This window comes from Hyaena hyaena, unplaced genomic scaffold, assembly GCF_003009895.1.
Source record: "Hyaena hyaena isolate Hyena2069 unplaced genomic scaffold, ASM300989v1 scaffold_986, whole genome shotgun sequence".
In the NCBI taxonomy this organism is placed as follows: domain Eukaryota; kingdom Metazoa; phylum Chordata; class Mammalia; order Carnivora; family Hyaenidae; genus Hyaena; species Hyaena hyaena.
Window position 1 is genome coordinate 43,904 of NW_024081620.1, and position 11,596 is coordinate 55,499.

Sequence of the window (11,596 nt, forward strand, 5' to 3'; positions counted from 1 at the left end):
AAAGATGTGTGTGTGTATGTGTGTGTGTGTGCATGATTTTTTTAAGTGAAAATACCAAGAGAACAATGAATACACTATTCAGTGCTTTCCTCTTGTGAGGATGATAACAAGTGAGGCGTGCAGCAGAGTTTTCATATGCACTGATAAGTGCTCTATTTCTTTTTTTTTAATTTTTTTTAACATTTATCTATTTTTGAGAGACAGAGCATGAGTGGGGGAGGGGCAGAGAGAGAAGGAGACAGAGAATCTGAAGCAGGCTCCAGGCTCTGAGCTGTAAGCACAGAGCCAGATGCGGGGCTCGAGCCCACAAAACCATGAGATCATGACCTGAACCAAAACCAAGAGTCAGATGTTTAACTGACTGAGCCACTCAGGCACACCAGTGTTCTATTTCTAAATCCAGGTGATAGATGAATGCTCATCTATTTTATATAACAGCTTAGAAAATAGAGGAGCACCTGGGTGGCTCAGTCAGTTAAGCACTGACTTCGGCTCAGGTCATGATCTCACAGTTCATGGCTTCGAGCCCCACGTTGGGCTCTGTACTGATGGCCAGCTTGGAGCCTGGAGCCTGTTTCAGATTCTGTTTTGCCCTCTCTCTCTGACCCTCCCCTCCTTGCTCTCTCTCTCTCTCTCTTTCAGAAATAAATAAAACATTAAAAAAAAAAAAGAAAAGAAAAGAAAATAGGGGCCCTGGGTGGCTCAGTGGGTTAAGCGTCTGACTTTGGCTTAGGTCATGATCTCATGGCCCATGAGTTCAAGCCCCACATCAGGCTCTCTGCTGTCAGCGCAAAGCCCACTTCAAATTCTGTCTCCCATTCTCCATGCCCTCCTCCACATGCATGTAGACTCTCTCTCTCTCTCACTCACTCTCTCTCAAAAATAAACAATTTAAAAAAGAAATGATAAATTTTTTTAAAAGGAAGAAAATATTTGAGGGGCACCTCAGTCAGTTGAGCGTCTGACTCTTGAGTTCAGCTCAGGTCATGATCTTATGGTTTGTGTGTTCAAGGCCCACATAGGGCTCTGTGCTGACAATGCCAAGCCTGCATGAGAGTCTCTCTTTGCCCCTCCCCCACTCACCTGAACTCTTTCTCTCAAATATAAATATATATATTAGAGGAGTGGTATTCAAACTGTGTTCCACTGGTAAAAGGAGTGCCAAAGCTGGACAGTGTTAAGGAGGTAAGACTCTGGGCTCCCCAACTCCAACTTCACTCAGAGTACAGGTACCCTTCTGATTATAGAGAAGGTTTGAAAACCACTTCATTCCAAGCAGTCAGAAAGGGGATATACTGAGTCACAAGGTTCCCTTGTACACTTACATATTTCTATGACATTAGATATTTTGTAGGAGTCCATGAGATCAAAAGCTCAGATCACAATAACCCACAGGTGTCACCTGTCCACAGGTGACAAACTTTAACTAAAGACAAAATAGTCATCAGAGGTCACGATGAGAAAACTGGTACCTACTTACATGCAACTTTTCAGGAGCTCATCCACAATGAAATGGATAAAGAGGGTTCCTTCTTTAGCCACTTATAAGCTTCACAATCATTTCCAACACTAAAAGGGGGGCTTGTCCCTTATTCTTTTTAACCCTACTTCTATTGCTCACTCTTTCTGATAAAATGTCCCATGTGGCTATATATTTTTTCTTTTATGAAGTATGTCAGCAAATGTGAAAATCTGCCAACTCCCCATTATTTCAGAGTTTCTCCAAACCCCCAGCATCAATCATGGAGTATAACTGCAAAAAATATTCTGATCTAGCTGTAATCTTTAGCAATCCAGTATCTACATAGAGACTATCAAAAATGTTTTTATGGCGTTTCTTCTTTTCTCTGTCCCATTTTCGACCTGATGCTACATCCCTGCTGACTTTGTCTTTTTGTTTGGCAAAGGTCAGCTTTGACTATACACTGGTGTTTCATCAAAGATGGATAATCTGCTTAATGAGGGCAATTTCCTGCTCTGACCTACCCTGTAATTATTTTTTAATCATGTGTTTGGCATATTTGGTCATAGTAGTTCATCGCTTCCTTTACAAAGTTGCCTCGTAAATGAAAATGAGCACAAGTCTTCCGGACAGTATGGAATGAAGTTATCACAGTGAGGGTAAGCCTCACTTTACAATGGATGTAAGTCCCCAAAACATGGCCACAAATGGCATTTCAGTAAATCCAGCCTTATCTTTCCATAAACGAATATGATCATTTATCATATGCTTTACATTCATCTTTGAGTAACCTGATTATTTACTCTTGATTCTTTTATTTCACTTAAGTCTCTCCTCCAAGTTGTTAATGCTCTATAAATGTATATCAATTATACCTCAAGGATGTAATATTTAAAGAACCAAAATTAGACATTTGGGTATATGGGCAAGCATTTTATAATGTGACTAATCATTGCCCTAATTTGTTAGGGCTTTTAACTTTGAACTTTTATTCGCAGATAAATATTCTTATAGACAAACACCATTATAAAGGATTCAGTATAAAAAGCATTTCTAAGTCCCACTGGGTGACCTTGTACTCAATAAAGAAGTTACTCCGTGCAGTGTACCATAAACTAGCATAATAACACTGAGGGGAGCTACACCAAATGTACCAGAATTTGGTATGTATCCTGCCTGGCACAGCTTCCTGGGATATCACTCAAAGACTTTAGGATCTGAGAGAGGTTTCGGTAATTTAAGTAAGTAATTAAAAGCAATAGTTTTATGGGGCGCCTGGGTGGCTTAGTCGGTTAAGCGTCCGACTTTCGCTTAGGTCATGATCTCGCGGTTCGTGGGTTCGAGCCCCGCGTCGGGCTCTGTGCTGACTGCCAGCTCAGAGCCTGGAGCCTATTTCAGAGTCTGTGTCTCCCTCTCTCTCTGACCCTCCCCTTCTCACGCTGTCTCTCTCTCTCTCTCCTAGAAATAAATAAAAATATTTTTTAAAAAAGCAATAGTTTTATTAAAATGAACCCATATGCTAAAGCAAGAAGTTATCTTCATATAATTTTAAGGTAAAGCACATCTATTCAAAGAAATATCTTGCTTTCAGAAGTACTTAGAACTTTGCCCCCTCACCCTCACAGTTACATTTACTTTTCTCTATGATTAGGGGTAAGAAGGCAGGAAAGTTTGAGAAGTCATAGCTACAGCATTTTGACAAGAAGCTATCCAGTCTCTATTTGAACATTTCATACAATGGGTGGGCTTTCTCCTCAAAAAGGAAAGCACTTGCATTACCAAAAACAAAAACAACAAACAAACAAACCCAACAAACCTTTAAGGGTAAGCTGCTGCCTTCAGATATTACTGAGCCTGTAGGCTTTCTCCCCACCCCTTCCCCATTCCAGATTAGCCTCTTTTCCCAGTTATGCACTACTTTTTCTCGAAGCATAAAACAAACAGCCTAACCAAACTCAGGTCTGAAACACTTGCTCCACTTGCTCTTTCTCCTGCCCGACTCCCTTACTGGAATGGGGGTACTATAAGACGAGCTCCAAGTTGAAGCAACCCACTTGCGATTCGGCCTCGCCTCACGTGCTAAAGATGGTAGTGCAGTGCGCATGCACTCTCAGGGTCAGTGGGGTTAACTTCCGTCAGCCTTGCGCCTTGCCAACCAAATCATGGAGCACACTAGGGGGCGCCATCATAGCCAGGAAGGACGGCATGACTCTAAGGGGAGGTGGGGGAGAGGGCGAATTGTTTGGAAATATGCCAAGATCTAATGAAGCTATTTTGGGGGACTTTCAGATAAACGTCTTAGGTGAAAAGTATGATACCCTAGTTCATTTCTGTGACAAATACAAATTACCGATTAAAATCTACGGGCCAATGATTCCATGCAAGCATGCTTTTGGCTATGCCTGCGCTATTTTACATGAGAAACAAGGCGAGCAGATGTGTCCAGGCTGTAGTAATCTTGTGGAGGGAATTGAGGAACATACACAAGGTTCTCTTTCCATGTGCAGTACTGTTCAAGGATACAAGAGAACATACTCGTCTCAAAGAGATTTAGAGGCTCATATCATCCACCGCGTTATGAGAGCTGAAAAGCCTGCTGCCAGTGTATAACTTGAAAATGTTCATCCTACATCTTGCCCCATTACCACATGAAATCTCTGATTGTTTTATAAGGTTGACACACAAACATATGAATATGAACCGTATTCCAGAGCAGAGTATTATACCACCACCTCCTTTCCAACATGCACTGCACAAGCCATATAATCAGCCATGAGAAGATCTCTGTGCTCCTCCAGTAGAATTCATTGTACACAGCTTCACCTCATCCTCCTTCAGTGAGTCAGGAAACCATTCTATTTGAACAAGGAAACAACTTAACAACTGTTCCTATTCACAATGACTCAAATTCAGATACTTGAGAACCGCCACCTCCTGTTTCTATACATGAGCTCACCATCATCCTGAATATCAGGGTCAATCAGTGGTATTAAACTCTGATTATATTATGCCTCAGAGCAACGTTCTGTACATACTCTCACCTCTACCACCAACAAGCCATCAAATGCCACATCCTTCCCAGGTTGCAGGTACTTCTGACTTGATTCACAGCCAAGCTTCAGGTCTACCAATGACTTCTCCATAGGCTTCTCCATAGACATATTATTGCCCAGATGCTACCTTATATGAAATATCTTCCTCCAGGACCTATACCATTTCAATAGGGTAGTTCACTTGGAAGTACACACCCTCATCACTATTGTAATTTACACTCTTTACCCCAATTCACTGAAAATCAAGGAACTAAGAGCCCTCCACTTATAAAACTAAGGGAAGCGAGTCATAGTATATGGTCTGTACCCAGAGGGCCACACCCCCCTTCCTCCATGAGTGTAGGCTCTGTCTTCTCAGACCCTACATTTTGGACCATATCATCCAGAACAGACAAGACACAAATTGTATTACCAATGATAATAACATTTTGAACAGAAGATATGAGAAGGAAAAAAAACTTAAGTATTATCAACCTTCTAATTAAGCTCTGACTATTTGGGGCAGGAAAGGACCTCTTACAGGGGTGGCTCTAAAACACTTAAAGTCTTGTCTCTTAAAATGGTCTTAAACTTGATCTCAGGAATGATTTCAAGTACTTTACTACTGTGCAGAAAAGTGGCTCAGTTGAGCATAGCTTTCTATGCTTTAACAACTTTGTTCTTCTACTGTGGTAAAGTGGACCCAGAAGTGACCATTTGCAATATTATTTCCTGAAAAATATCCTGAAAAGCATTCTACTCCTAAAAGTGTTGTTTTTGTTAAACATGCTTAGTTTGTCTTGTGATGTATTTTGTTAACTGGCTTAAAAGGAGTAAATTTCAATATGGTTGTGAGAAACAATAATGCCTTGGGGTGCCCAGGTGGCTGAGGTGGTTGAGCCTGACTCTTAGTTTCTGCTCAGGTCATGGTCTCGTGGTTGTGGGATCAAGCCCTGAGTCTGGCTCCTCACTAAGCATGAAGAGTGCTTAAGATTCTCTCTCTCATCTCTCCCTATCTCTCTGCCCCTCCCTTGCTTGTGCTCTTTCTCAAATAAACAAAAAAAAAAAAAACCAATTATGCCCTTATACACAAATCTATTTCTCTATAACTTCTAATCTTGTTTCTAGGCCCAAATTCCTTTTTCTTTAATGGAGCTGAGGCTCTGTGACCCAAACTATCTGCAGGCTGAGCCCTGCCCCGGATTTTAGAAGCCATACAAACCAGAAGTATCTAAGTAGTTCTAGCCCTAATCTATCAAACCCATCCCTCTTGCTACTCCAACCCTGACCTAATGTACCATTTATAATGGGGCATTGCCCCTTTTGCTGTGTTAAAAGATAAACTAAGGAGGGGTGTCTGGCTGGCTCAGTTGGAAGAGCATATGACTCATGTGACTCATCTCAGGGTTGTGAGTTCAGGCCCCACACTAGGTACAGAAATTATTAAAAAAAAATTAAAATCTTAAAAGAAAGATAAACTGATGCATATTAAACTTTTGTAAGGGTTTATTTGAGCAAAAGTAAATCAGGCAGTATCCAATTTTGTAGCTAGGAATTGCTCTGATGAGCTATATAAAATGAAAGACTTAGGGGTGCCTGGGTGGCTCAGTCGGTTGAGCATCTGACTCTTGATTTCAGCTCAGGTCATGATCTCAGAGTCATGAGATCGGGACCCACATTGGGCTCCTCACTGGGTGTGGAGTCTGCTTAAGATTCTCCCTCTCCTGAGAAAGCAGGAAACAGCCTCCTTGACCTCCACCACAGCAACTTCTTACTTGACACATCCCCAAAAGCAAGGGAATCGAGAGCAAAAATAAACTGTTGGGACCTCATCAAGATTAAAAGCTTCTGCACAGCCAAGGAAACAACCCAGAAAATTAATAGGCAACCAACGGAATGGGAAAAGATAGTTGCAAATGACATATCAGATAAAGGGTTAATATCCAGAATCTATAAGGAACTCACCAAACTCCACGCCCGAAAAACAAACAACCCAGTGAAGAAATGGGCAGAAGACATGAACAGACACTTCTCCAAAGAGGACATCCAGATGGCCAACAGACACATGAAACGATGCTCAGCATCCCTCCTCATCAGGGAAATACAAATCAAAACCACACTGAGATACCACCTCACGCCAGTCAGAGTGGCTAAAATGAGCAAATCAGAGAACTCTAGATGCTGGCGAGGATGTGGAGAAACGGGCACCCTCCTACACTGTTGGTGGGAATGTAAACTGGTACAGCCCCTCTGGAAAACAGTGTGGAGGTTCCTCAGGAAACTAACAATAGAACTCCCTTATGACCCAGCAATAGCACTGCTAGGAATTTACCCAAGGGATACAGAAATGCTGAGGCATAGGAGCACATGTACCCCAATGTTCATAGCAGCACTCTCCACAATAGCTAAAACATGGAAAGAGCCTAAGTGTCCATCAACAGATGAATGGATCAAGAAGATGTGGTTTATCTATACCATGGAATACTACATGGCAATGAGAAACAATGAAATCTGGCCATGTGTAGCAACATGGATGGACCTTGAGGGTGTTATGCTGAGCGAAATAAGTCAGGCAGAGAAGGACAAATATCATATGTTTGCACGTATAGGAGGATTAGGAGGAACTTGACGGAGGAACAAGGGGGAGAAGAAGGGCGGAAATGGTGGGGGAAAGGGAGAGAGGCAAACCATGAGAGACTCTTGAATGCTGACAAAAACTGAGGACTGATGGATGTGGGGGGGAGGGGGGGATGGGCATGGAGGAGGGCACTTTGGGGATGAGCACTGAGTGTTATGTAGAAACTAATTTGACAATAAACTATTTGTAAAAAAAAAAAATAAAAAAAAAAAATAAATGCATGTAAATGTTTTTCAAAGCTAAATAAGCCTCTAAGGTTTTTTTTTAGTTTATTTATTATTTTGAAAGAGAAAGAGAGAGCAAGTGGGGGGCAGAGACAGAGAGGGAGAGAGAATCCCAAAAGCAGGCTCTGCACCATCAGTGCAGACCCTAATACAGGACTTGAACCGCTGAACCACTAGACCATGACCTGACCCAAAGTCAGATGCTCAACCAACTGGGCCACCCAGGCACCCAACCCTCTTACAGTTTTGCAACCTGGAAACATCACTGCTGGGTGGCCAAAGAGCCATCTCTTCGAAAATGAACACCAACATGGGTTAGCATGTATACGAAAGGGTAAGAGGTTGTGGGGTTGTTTTTGTTGTTGTGGGGTTTTTTTTTTTTTGTTTTTTTTTTTTGGTCAATACAATCTCTTTAGCAGATTGCCTGTGATACACATTGCGGTCTGGTTTAATGCTTATTCAATAATAAAACTAGTTCATCCTTGTTTACACTTTATGGAGAAGTTTTATTGGGTTGGCAGGAAATGTTATATTGAATTATATTTTCCCAACAATTTGGTAATAAGGATTCAGCTGGCAATTCCTGAATTGGGTGGATCAGCTAAAACTCTTGTGAACATACAACCATCAAGTAAGAAACCCTAAATTAAGAAAAGTGTCCTTTCTTGCTCTCCACTGTTTTAGAATAGTAACCAGATGAACTACCCTCTCCAAATTCAAGATTTTTTTATTGAGTAAGCATTGGTGATCCCAGCTCTAAAATACCATCAGGATCACCATTAGCTTTGATGGTAGAAAAATATAGAAAGCCAGAAGTGTTGCCTGTGGGGCTTTCTCTGAAAATGCTCATATCTCTCTGTCACATTTGGAATGGGCATACGTAGAAGAATCCGGTCTTACAGTGGTGGGAATGGTTTCTTTGATTTGGACAAATGAACATATTTGCAGGGGTTCTTAGAAGCACCTCATTCCAAGCATATGAATTAGTGGTATTCACTGGATGACTGTCAACTGAGGACAATGTAGAAAGTGATTTGACAAACAGAAAGAAAGACTGAGAACCATGAAAGAGAAAAATGAAAAATGAAAGCACGTTCTCTTTCACAGAACCGCCCTCTTTGTTGTACACACTCCTGCTGCATCTCTTAATCTTTCCCTACATCAAATTGACTCCTGAGAAGGAAGCAATGGTCTTTTATTTTTTAAAAAATTTTTTAATGTTTGTTTATTTATTTATCTTGAGAGACAGCATGAGCAAGGGAGGGGCAGAGAGAGGGAGAGAGAAAATCCCAAGCAGGATCCATGCTGTCAATGCAGACCCCAATGTAGGGCTTGAACTCATGAATCAGTGAGATCATGACTGAAGCCGAAACCAAGAGTCGGATGCCTAACCCACTGAGCCTCCCAGGCGCCCCAGCAATGATCTTTTAGATGGTGATTCCCTTCACTAGTAGATTTCCCTGCAAGGAAAGACAAGGGCACAACTTCTCCAGCTGGTAATTAATCATTTGCCCTGTTTGAGGGCACATGCTTGCATCCCTGGTGTCCTAGCCTGATTCTATTTCATGTCCCAACCCTGGAATCCACCTCTACAAGTTGCTTATTGAACACACAACATGCAGCTAGGAAGGCAAGTATGATAAAGAAATGGGATCAAGAAATAATCAGGAATTTGGATAAAAGACTAGGTCACTGTATGAAGGCAACAGAAGAGAGTGGTTTCATTGGCCATATGGAAAAACTATAAAATGGTGTTAGGCTTGATAAATATCAACATGGGAAAAAAAACCAAAGTGCCATATAATTCTATATTTTTGTCTCAATAGGCATACCTCATTTTATTGTGGTTTGCTTTATTTATTGTGCTTCACAGATACTGCGTATTTTACAAATTGAAGGCTTGCAGCAACCCTGCTTTGAACAAGCCTATTGGTGCCATTTTTCCAGCATCATTTGCTCACTTTGTATCTGTGTCACATTTTGGTAATTCCCATATTAATGAAAAATTTGAAATACTGGATTTTTTATGGTGATCTGTGATCAGAAGAAATTCCAACTCACTGAAAGCTCAGATGATGGTTAGCGTGTTCTAGCAGTAAAGTATTTTAAAACTAAGGTATGTATGTTTTTTTTTTTAGACACAATGCTATCATGCACTTAATAGACTATAATATATTGTAAACATAACTTTTATATGCACTGGGAAGCCAAAGATCTTATTTGACTCACTTTATTGTGATATTTCCTTTATTGCAGAGTTCTGAACCAAACCCACAATATCTCCAGGGTATACGTGTGTAAGGAGAACCTGCCCTTCCTATTCAGATCACCTGTGAAGCTGATCCCATTGAGAAGCTTTCCAGGTCTTCCAGGTAATCCACTTGCCTTCTCACAAGCTGATATTAGTCGTTTTTTAAAAAGATTTTATTTTTAAGTAATCTCTACACCCAAAATGGCACTGAAATTTACAACCCCAATGTCAAGTGTCACATGCTCCACTGAATGAACCAGCCAGGCATCTCATTATTAGTCATTTAAAGACTTCTTTCTTGGGGCCCCTGGGTGGCTCAGTCAGTTAAGTGTCCAACTTCAGCTCAGGGCATGATCTTGTAGTTTGTGGATTCGAGCCCCGCATCAGGCTGTGTGCTGACAGCTGAGAGCCTGGAGCCTGCTTCAGATTCTCGGTGTCTCCCTCTCTCTCTCTGACCCTCCCCTGCTCACACGCTGTGTCGCTCTCTCTCTCAAAACTAAATAAACATTAAAAAAAAATTTTTTAATAAAAAAAAAAAGAGAACCCAGAAGGACAAAACCTTCAGCTAGGAAATAATTGGCAAATGGTTCAAAAATGTTCAGATTGGGGGAATCTTAGGGGTGGGAACTAGAGAATAACATGCTTCAATAACTTTCTCTCAGGTTAACCTATTCTTACTTTTTCTGGTAGATACCAGTGCTCCTTATTCTGCAGTTAATTTGGAAATTTCTCATTTTGCATCTGGGTGCTACAGCAATACAAGTTGTTGCTATTTCATGTCAGGCTTCTCATTGTTCCTTTTCCTCAGTGGTCCCATTCAGATTTTTCCCCTGACTGAGGAACATGTTTTCTTATGTTCTCATGACTCTCTTATAAACCTACGGGGAGCAACTGTGCTGTGCAAATAAAAGCTATCATAATCAGTGCTCCAGATGAAGTGCTTTGCTGGGCTCCCTTGGAAAAAGTCACCTGATTTGGTTATTATGTGCCAGGGCTGAGACAAGTTGATGCATCACTTTAGGCCATTATTTAGCAATAATGATACTAGTTTAATTTGAAATAGAAAACCAGTAAAATTAGCTTACCAAAAGGATAAGCCATGGCCATGTGTAAAACAATATCTTTTGTTTAGAGCTCAATTTGAAGGAATAAAACTCGTTATATTTTAAAATTAGGAGGAAAAATTTTTAAATTTAAAAATAAAAATAAAAAAACAAAATTCAGCAAAGAAAGGAGGCACAATTTTGAAGGTGGATTCACCCCATAATAGTTGCATACTTTAGTAAAAAAGGAAGATAAATTTGATGCAGATGGTTGACTACTATGTATATCTGTATAGTATCTTAGAGAAGGAAATAAATTTTCTGTTCCTTAACCTACATAGTTCCTAACTCTGCAACTATTCAGACTTTAGTACCATTGTCTGCAAAGTTGTTCACTGTCATTGATCTGTATTGCCCTTTTTTCTTTTTTTTTCTTTTTGCTTTTCTTCCAGTGGATGAGTCTATATTCTTGTTTCCATTTACTTATGAAGGAGTTATAAGTAAGTCTTATGAAGTTAAAGAATTCTGAAAGGGTTTGGGAGACTCCCTTACTATTTTCTCTAGTCATTTACAGGAAAACAGAGAAATCTGTCCCATCAGTAAGATCTATAATTATTCAACGTGTAGATGACTTCCTAGTAATTCGAGTAATGTAAAACTGATACTTTGGCTTCAAAAAGGCTTAAAGCCACCCTTTCCATTTGTTTTGTACTAAAAATAAAGGTGCTACTAGAATTTCAACTTCTAAAGCTGGGATTAAACTATAGACCAATCTGGATGCCACCACACTTATTGAAAAGGCTCAAGCCCTTCCATTGGGTCACTTGATGTACTTGAGTATCCCACATGTGGTGATACATATCTCACAAGAATATAAGAGCCAGCATTTGTTGGTAGACTGTCAGACTGCCTAGGAACAATCCTAATACTATGATTGGAAGATGCA

The 11,596-nt window shown here is 40.5% G+C and overlaps 1 pseudogene; it reads left to right on the plus strand.

Moving 5' to 3' along the window:
* The first annotated feature begins 3,547 nt into the window (after positions 1-3,547).
* Positions 3,548-11,179, plus strand: LOC120223377 (annotated as a pseudogene).
* Positions 11,180-11,596: the final 417 nt, after the last annotated feature.